Raw genomic sequence first — 10,530 nt, forward strand, 5'->3', positions numbered from 1 at the left:
GAATTGCAACCCCTGCTTTTTTTTGTTCTCCATTTGCTTGGTAGATCTTCCTCCATCCCTTTATTTTGAGCCTATGTATGTCTCTGCATGTGAGATGGGTCTCTTGAATACAGCAGACTGATGGGTCTTGACTCTTTATCCAGTTTGCCAGTCTGTGTCTTTTAATTGGAGCATTTAGTCCATTAACATTTAAGGTTAATATTGTTATGTGTGAACTTGATCCTGCCATTATGATATTAACTGGTTATTTTGCTCGTTAGTTGATGCAGTTTCTTCCTAGCCTCGATGGTCTTTACATTTTGGCATGTTTTTGCAATGGCTGGTACCAGTTGTTCCTTTCTGTGTTTAGGGCTTCCTTCAGGGTCTCTTGTAAGGCAGGCCTGATGGTGACAAAATCTCTAAGCATTTGCTTATCTGTAAAGGATTGTATTTCTCCCTCACTTATGAAACTTAGTTTGGCTGGATATGAAATTCTAGGTTTAAAATTCTTTTCTTTAAGAACATTGAATATTGGCCCCCACTCTCTTCTGGCTTGTAGAGTTTCTGCTGAGAGATCTGCTGTTAGTCTGATGGGCTTCCCTTTGTGGGTAACCCGACCTTTCTCTCTGGCTGCCCTTAAGATTTTTTCCTTCATTTCAACTTTGGGGAATCTGGCAATTATGTGTCTTGGAGTTGCTCTTCTCGAGGAGTATCTTTGTGGTGTTCTCTGTATTTCCTGAATTTGAATGTTGGCCTGCCCTACTAGGTTGGGGAAGTTCTCCTGGATGATATCCTGAAGAGTGTTTTCCAACTTGGTTCCATTTTCCCCCTCACTTTCAGGCACCCCAATCAGACGTAGATTTGGTCTTTTTACATAATCCCATACTTCTTGCAGGCTTTGTTCATTTCTTTTTCTTCTTTTTTCTTTTGGTTTCTCTTCTTGCTTCATTTCATTCATTTGATCCTCAATCGCTGATACTCTTTCTTCCAGTTGATCGAGTCGGTTACTGAAGCTTGTGCATTTGTCACGTATTTCTCGTGTCATGGTTTTCATCTCTGTCATTTCGTTTATGACCTTCTCTGCATTAATTATTCTAGCTGTCAATTCCCACTCTTTTTTCAAGATTTTTAGTTTCTTTGGGCTGGGTACGTAATTTCTCCTTTAGCTCTGAGAAGTTTGATGGACTGAAGCCTTCTTCTCTCATCTCGTCAAAGTCATTCTCTGACCAGCTTCGATACGTTTCTGGTGACGGGCTGCGCTCCTTTGAAGGGGGAGATGTGCTCTTATTTTTTGAATTTCCAGCTTTTCTGCCCTGCTTTTTCCCCATCTTTGTGGTTTTATCTGTCTCTGGTCTTTGATGATGGTGACGTACTGATGGGGTTTTGGTATAGGTGTCCTTCCTGTTTGATAGTTTTCCTTCTGACAGTCAGGACCCTCAGCTATAGGTCTGTTGGAGATTGCTTGAGGTCCACTCCAGACCCTGTTTGCCTGGGTATCAGCAGCAGAGGTTGCAGAAGATAGAATATTGCTGAACAGCGAGTGTACCTGTCTGATTCCTACCTTGGAAGTTTCCTCTCAGGGGTGTACTCCACCCTGTGAGGTGTGGGGTGTCAGACTGCCCCTAGTGGGGGATGTCTCCCAGCTAGGGTACTCAGGGGTCAGGGACGCACCTGAGCAGGCAGTCTGTCCATTCTCAGATCTCAACCTCCGTGTTGGGAGATCCACTGCTCTCTTCAAAGCTGTCAGACAGAGTCGTTCGCGTCTGCTCAGGCCTCTGTTGCTTCCCCTGTTGTTTTTTTAGCTGAGCCCTGCCCCCAGAGGTGGAGTCTATAGAGACAGGCAGGTTTCCTTGAGCTGCTGTGAGCTCCACCCAGTTCCAGCTTTCCAGCGGCTTTGTTTACCTACTTAAGCCTCAGCAATGGCGGGCACCCCTCCCCCAGCCTCGCTGCTGCCTTGCGGTTAGATCGCTGCAGACTGCTGTGTTAACAATGAGGGAGGCTCCGTGGGCGTGGGACCCTCCCAGCCAGGTGAGGGATATATTCTTCTGGTGTGCCCGTTGCTTAAAACGTGGTATTGGGGTGGGAGTTACCCGATTTTCCAGGTGTTGTGTGTCTCAGTTCCCCTGGCTAGGAAAAGGGATTCCCTTCCCCCTTGCACTTCCCAGGCGAGGCGATGTCTCGCCCTGCTTCAGCTCTCGCTGGTCAGGCTGCAGCAGCTGACCAGCACCGATTGTCCGGCACTCCCTAGTGAGATGACCCCAGTACCTCAGTTGAAAATGCAGAAATCACCGGTTTTCTGTGTCGCTCGCGCTGGGAGTTGGAGACTGGAGCTGTTCCTATTCAGCCATCTTGCTCCGTCCCTCAGAAGAGGTCCAGTTTTAATCTTTTGCATATGGCTAGCCAGCTACCCCAGCTCTATTTATTGCATAGGGAATCCTTCCCACTTTGTTTGTTTTTGTCAGGTTTGTTGAAGATGAGATGGTTGTAGGTGTGCAGTCTTATTTGTGGGTTTTGTAGTCTGTTCCATTGGCCTATGTGTCTGCTTTTGTACCAGTAACATGCTGTTTTGGTCAGATTATATAAATACATAGTCACTTTCTGCTTTCAAAATTAGTTGATTCCAGTTTAATCTCTAAACTTATATTCTATTCCAAACTGGTCTCCAAACTCAATGCAAACCAAATTTCTGCTTGGAAAAGTGGAGTATTCAACTCTTTTACCGCCTTGCTTTCTTTCCTCTTCTAGATTCCACATCCCCATATTTGAGGATAGGGAGAAAGGAAGATTGTGGGATGGGAGAAGTCATGTTTCTATACTTCATTGGATTGAAGTTTGCAATTCTCTATGTAGAGAGCAAACTCATTTTGCTACCTGGAGAATGCTGGTGGGTTCCTTCTACAGCTTCTACTCTTCCTAAGAATCTCTCACATTCCCACCTCTTCAAGATGGAGAATACAAGAAGCTTCATTGCCACCCATCTAAAAATTCAGTGACTTTTACCACCATAGCCACCTAATCTCATCTTTTCCCCATATAATTGGAAGTGGGCAAGGAAAAGAAGATTATAGCAGGTCTTCTCTGCTGGAATTCATTGAACTTTGGCAATAGAGAATGGGAGTACCACTTACTAGTCCTCGCTGCATCAGGAAAAATCTCTTCCAATATTCCATGATTTATTTGCTTTTTCCTTTTTTGGTATGCCCCTCTCCCTTCTATAGCCAATGAATTTCTATTCATGTTTCAAGATGCAACTCACATATTATTTTTCCTGTGACATCTTTCTCATTATTTTAGACAGATTTAAGAGTTCCCATGCTAGAACATCCATTCATCCCCTGCACACAATTCTACTACAGCATGTATAACATTTGTCAACCTTGTTTGTACTTCCCTGGTCCCTTAATGGAAACCTGGCATCATCAAAAGACCCAATCCTGGACCATTTTAAACAACCAAAATCTGAAACTCCTTTTTCTCCTACTCTGCTGATGTTTTTTCTACATACCTTAGGAACTTTTAAAACATTAAGAATATCTTTTTTTTTTTTTTTTTTTTTTTTGAGATGGAGTCTCCCACTGTCACCCACGCTGGAGTGAAGTGGCATAATCTTGGCTCACTGCAACCTCCACCTCCCAAGTTCAAAGGATTCTCATGCCTCAGCCTCCCGAGTAGCTGGGACTACAGGTGAGCACCACCACAACTGGCTAATTTTTGTATTTTTGGTAGAGATGATGTTTCACTATGTTGGCCAGGATGGTCTCCATCTCCTGACCTTGTAATCCACCTGTCTTGGCCTCCCAAAGTGCTGGGATTGCAGGCTTGAACCATTGCACCTGGCCCAGGAATATACTTTTAATAAAATAAAATCCCTACTGTCATGCAACTTGCATTCTAATAGATAGTGTTTATTCACTCTTTAAAGTATTCGCTACTGTCATCAGATTCATGTTACATGTCACCCTCAAAGTTGATCAGTGTGACACTAAACTGTTAATAAAGCACAGAAAACAGTTTGACCGAAAAGGACCAAGGATTGAGATTTTGTCAGAAGGTAGAAAGCTTTTCCTTAGATAAAGTAGAAAATATTTACATAAATGAATGAAAGAGGAATAAAAGATCGAACATGAAAAAGAAAGCAAAAGGATATAAACAGAGTGGAGAAGATGAAGGAAAGGTTTGAGGATAAAGAGAGATTGGAGAAGGAAAGAAAGAAGTGGGGAATGAAAAATTGTCTGTCTGTCCCTCCCATCTGTCTAGCCCTTTCAACAAGCAGATATGCTAAAGGATGCAAATTTGTATTAGTAATAGCTTAAAGATGTAATTGGAAAATATATTTGCTGGGGAGAAAATAAAATATGAAATGCACTCCAAAACCAAAAATTTCTATCATCTAGGTCAGAGATTTTCTTCATGCTTTTGGACAATATAAATTGCCTTTGTTGCATTTACTTAAAGTATTCCTACTTGGAGAATACATTTGATAGTTATAAGTAAATCTTTAAATCATTTTCCATACTTCTAGGATCTGGTTTTTGCTGTGATATATTTAAAAAAGATTTTAAAATGAGTTCATTTAGTCATTTTTAGGACTATGCTGCAAAAAATAACAATAATTTATCTCTTTAGAACGGTACAATGGAGAATGAATCCTGGGACTGTGTCTGGTTTATGATTGACAAACCAAAATCTGTCAATGATAAGTTTTAGCAGACTTTAGGAAGACCCAGCTCTCCTAGCTACTAAATGTTTGTCACTCTAAAAGTTAACCATATCTGCCAGGTATCAACATATGAATTGCTGAGATTTAGAATAAAAAATGGTGGAACCAAAACATTTACAAATGCAATACATTTATAAAGCAACTATAGTGTTAACAGACAAACCACATATATATCTGTGTGTTAATAAAAATGTATATTTATTTATGTATGTTTAGTAAACACACAAGTCACAATATTGAATCTAATTTGGTAACAATATCTCAAGTTTTAGAGGAAAGTGAAATTTTAAGAGGTTTTGTTTATCTAACAGGCTTTGTATTATACTCGAAATTATCTCCAAGTCTAGTAATCTTCAAACTGACAGCCCATTCAGAAGGTCCAGAATAGAATAGTGAAGTCAGAGCAAGCTTCTAACTCACTGTGGAATGTCCTTTTTAAACCGTCGTGCTGGCTGACAGTCTGTAAGATTTGGTTACCCCAAATAGCAATGAAATAATACATGAGGGAATTTGTGTTGTGTAATCCTGTCAGGCTGTTTCCAAGAATTATATGACATTACTAAGAGATAGAACCTGAGCAAAGGTGGAAAGTATATACTCCCTTTCTAGTCTTTTTGCAGTTCTAAGTTGAGGCTAATCACTCTTTTTTCTTACTTGCTTTGTGAACTTTCTTCTATGAGTTCATTTTCATTCTTGTTTCTTAGTACCTTGAAGTTTAGTTAAGCCATATGTATATATGAATTCATATATAAGGAGGAAGTAATAGATATATGTTATTGTAATTTTTAAATACCAATCTCTTTAAATATAAGGGACCTACTTTACTGTATGCAAGTCACAGTCATAACATCTAAATAATTTGAATTTTGTACAAGGATTATATTTTTATAGTTTATATAAAAATCTTCACTATATTTTAGCAATTGCTCTTTTTTAAATGGTTAATTTTTCAATTCATCTTCCAAATTTTTAATAATAGCAACACCAAAAACAAAGTGGCAAAAGAATGTTTTCTTTATATAAGAAAGCCTACTGAATTTCTCCTTAAAGAGTATTTTTTCTAATTATAAGTAAAATATTTTTAGCAGAAGAATTTGTAAAGTAGATAAATGTATGAGACAAGGAATAATCACATCTTTTCTCAATGTTTTTAGCATTCTCAATATTTGAAAATTCTCATCCTTATTGAAGTAAATAAAGCAATAGAAATCAGGCAATATTTGTTAATTAAAAACTCCCAAATTAAAATAATATAAGTAATAGGCATGCAAAATATTAAGCATAATTAGTAATTGAGATAATGCAAAGTAACTTGAGATAACAGCATTTTTAATGTATAAATTAGAAAGTCATCTCAGAAAGTAATGTGGGAAGTCTCACCCACCTCTGTGAAAGAGAATAAAACTGTGAAATACAGAAGAAGCCTTAAAAATGTTATGCTCTTTGACCCATATTTCCACGATTCTAAGGATTTTTGCTGAAGTAATACTTAGGGATACACGATTTCTCACCACCTTCCTCTTAACAACAGCCGAACACTGGAAGCAAAACATATGGCTAGGATAGTGGATTTGTTAATGGCTTCATACTGTCCTATATCCATATGCTTGGATTTATTCTTTTATAAATGTTGTTAATACATTGCTAATTGAAGAACGAACTGCATAATGGTATTTACTATTGCATGATTATTTGTTGTGGGTGATGATGAAAATGAGCTATACCTATCCTAACGTGTGAGTGATTTTCTCCTGAAATGCTCAACTGATGAATTGAAGACATGTAATTGGTTGGATTTTCTAAGGTTATGGTTCAATTAACATGAAAAGAAAAAAAAAGCAAGTGAGAGAGTTGAGAACATTTATGAGGTAATAATTAAAATAATAGAGCATGGTTTCTTTGCTAAATACAGAGTAAAATAATGGTAAGGAGGAAAATAAAGTGGACAGAGAAAAACGATGGCCGGATAAATACAGATCAATCATTAAAGCAAGGGAATTGGTACAGTGGCGGCAGGGGGTGGGGGGTGGGGGTACGGGGGGGTTCAACAAGTAAATCAGAACTGATTTCTGTAACTAGGCACATTAACATTTCAAATTTTGCAGATGTTTTCACAAATTTGGCATTTGACTCTTACTTTAGGTATTTTCTCTGTGACAATCTTTTCCTTTGTTATTGTATTTCTGCTCAGAAAACTTTTCTGTGACCCCAAATCAGTTATTTATGCAAACCATATTATCTTAAGTGTTGTTTTATAATTTTCTGCTTTGTATTCTAATCTTTCACTTTTTATTTTTAAATTTTTAATTATTATGGGTACATAACTGTTGTACATATTTATGGAGTGCACATGATAATTTGATGCAAGCATACAAAGTAATGTTCAAATTAGAGTGATTGAAGTATCCATCATCTTAAAAGTTTATCATTTATGCTAGGAATGTTCCAATTCCACTCTTTTAGTTATTTTGAAATATATAATAAATTATTGTTAATTATAGTTGCCATATGGTGCTAGTGAATGCTAGATCTTATTTAGTCTATCTGAATGTATTTTTGTACCCATTAGCCATCCCCTTTCTATTCTCCCTTCCTTACTCCTCTTCCTAGCCTCTGGTAAAAATCATTCTACTCTTTAGCTCCATTCGTTCAATTTTTTTTTAGGTCCCACACGTTATTGAGAACATGCAATGTTTACCTTTCAGTGCTTGGTTTATTTTACTTAACATAAATCCTTCAGTCCATCCATTTTGTTGTATTTGACATAATTGTATTTTTTTATGGCTTAATAATATTCCATTGTGTATGTTTACCACTTTTTTATTCATTCATCCATTTAGAGACACTTAGGTTGAATCCATATCCTGGCTGTTTTGAATAGTACTACAGTGAACACCGGAGTGCAGATACCTCTTCAGCATACTGATTTCCTTTTTTTTAAATATATACCCAGCAATGGGATTGCTGGATCACATGGTAGTTCTAATTTTACTTTTGTGAGGAACCTTCATACTGTTCTACTTAATGGCTGTACTAATTTACATTCTCACCAGCATTGTGGAGAGGTTCCCTTTTCTCCACATTCTCGCCAGCATTTGTTATTGCCTGTCTTTTGGATGAAAGCCATTTCAACTGACTTGAGATTATGTCTCATTATAGTTTCAATTTGCATTTCTCTGAAGATTGGTAATGTTGAGAATTTTAAAAATATACCTGTTGGCTGTTTGTGTAGTTTTCCTTTTTGCGAAATGTCTATTCAGATCATTTTCCCATTTTTAAATCAGATTTTTGTTTCTACTGAATTGTTCCAGTTCCTTATATGTTCTGCTTAATAATCCCTTGTCAGATGAGTAGTTTACAAATGTTTTTTCCCATTCTGTATGTGAATTGTCTTTTCAAATTGTTGAGGATTTCCTTTGCTATGCAGAGGCCTTTAAACTTGGTGTGATCCCATTTGCTCATTTTTGCTTTGGTTGCCTATCATTTTGAGGTCTTACTCAAAAAACAGTTGCCCAGACCAATGTCCTCGAGTCCTTTCCCAGTGTTTTCTTCTAGCATCTTCATAGCCTCAGGTCTTAGATTTAAGTCTTTAATCCATTTTGAGTTGATTTTTGTGTATGGTGATATATAGGAGTCTAGTCTGCATATGGATATTCAGTTTTCCCAGAACCATTTATTGAAGAAACTCTCCTTTTTCCAATGTATGTTCTTGGCACCCTTTTTTGAAAACATGTCAGCTGTAAATGTGCAGATTTGTTGATGGGTTTTCCATTCTATCCCACTGGTCTATATATTTGTTTTTACGCCAGTACCATTTTGTCATAGCTACTATAAATTTGTAGTATAATTTGAAGTCAGGTAATGTGGTGGCTCTAGCTTTGTTACTTTTATTTGGAATTGCTTTGGCTACTCTGTATCTTTTGTGTTCTATATAAATTTTGGGATTTTTTTCTGTTTCTGTGAAGAACATCATTGGTATTTTGATAGGGGTTGCATTGAATTTTTAATTCATCTGCAGTTTGCTTTGATTTAAATTTTATCCTCTCTCGAGGTAGGGAATATCTCAATATTCCAATCCTGTATTTTGACTAAACTATTTATTTCCCTTTAGTTTGAGTGTCATTTTCTGTGAGGAATATCTTCAGAATATACAGGAATTTACCCAACTCTTACCATCTCCACAGCCATTACCCAACTCCAAGCTACCATCATCTCTAGTTTGGAACACTGCTACTGCCTTCTAAAGGGCTCCCTGTAATACTCTCTACACCGTTGCAAAGTGATCATTAAAAACAATTGTCAGATCAAGAAACTCCTCTGCTGAAAATACTGAAGTGAGTTTTCATTACACTATGCATTAATCTAAAAGACTTTGTTTTGACCCACAGGCCCTATGTGATCTGGCCTTTTGGTTTGACTTTGTATTCTAGTTCAGTACATGCCAGCCACACAGGCTTCAATGTTGTTCCTAAATTGAACAAGCATGTTTCCTGCCACCTCTGATCCGTACTGTTTCTTCTTCCTGGAATCCTCTGTATTTACTAGGTTTGTCCTTATGTTATACTTCACTCTGATATTGCTCAAGTGTTGCAATAGATATAAACAGTATGCAGCTCAATAAATATAGCATGTATCAATTAAGTCGAAGATCTTATTTACCACTTTCTTATCACATTTCTCTTTCTCCATTCCTAAAATACTATATATTCTATATTGGGTGATTACTTCCATGCTATTCTTTGTACTTTTGTTACATATGACCAAGTAATCTGTAATGTCCAATGTGTAATCTATAAAGCATAAGGTAGCTCACAGAGTTTGGAGGATGTGTAGAAAATAAGTTTGGAGAACCTACAGCCAGCACAATGACTACCCAAACCACGGAATTGTTCCCACATACAATATTCTCTTACCAATCAATGAAACTAAGAACCAACAGTACATTCTTATGGTCATAAAAGAACAAATACCCCTGGACACGTCAACTTCAGTTTGAAGTCTTGTGTATATTGTCTTGGAGAAATATTTGCTTGGAACAAGCTAAATCGCATGTGAAATTCTGGCTACAAAGAATCTGAAAAATCTTGTGTCTGTCTTACCTGAGGTCCTAAAATGGTATTGAATGAGACAATTTGAAGTATTGTCTATAATCCACTCTTTTGACTCCTCAGTATTTATATGCATACTTTTCTAGACAACAGAATAGCAAAATCATCTTGAATTGTAACTCCTACAATTCCCACGTGTTGTGGAGAAACCTGGTGGGAGGTAGTTGAACCATGGGGGCAGATCTTTCCTGTGCAGTTCTCATGATAGTGAATGAGTCTTATGAGATCTGATGGTTTTAAAAACAGAAGTTTCCCCACAGGAGCTCTCTCTTTACTTGCTGCCATCCATGTAAGTTGTGACTTGCTTCCCTTTGCCTTCCACTGTGATTGTGAGACCTCCCCAGCTATGTGGAATTGTAAGTCCATTAAACCTCTTTCTTTTGTAAATTTCCCAGTCTCAGGTATGTCTTTATCAGCAGCAAGAAAACAAAGTAATACAATCATCACGCCCCAGCTTCACATAGTACAACTATACATGCATAAGGTAAGACATGGTAACTCTTTCCAAAAGGGGAAACTTATGTCTCATCAAGTCACTGCTTTCATATATGGTTGTTTTGATTGTTTCTCTAGTTCATATTCAACCCTGTCTTGAAAGCATGTAATACATGGACTCAGTTAACTGAGCTATCAATAAGACAGCTTATTTTTCAGTAAAAAATAAAAGAAGAAAAATTGAGCAAGGAGAACAGTTAAGTACATATAAATAGAACAATTAGGGAG

The sequence above is a fragment of the Rhinopithecus roxellana genome, chromosome 10, assembly GCF_007565055.1.
Source record: "Rhinopithecus roxellana isolate Shanxi Qingling chromosome 10, ASM756505v1, whole genome shotgun sequence".
NCBI lineage: Eukaryota > Metazoa > Chordata > Mammalia > Primates > Cercopithecidae > Rhinopithecus > Rhinopithecus roxellana.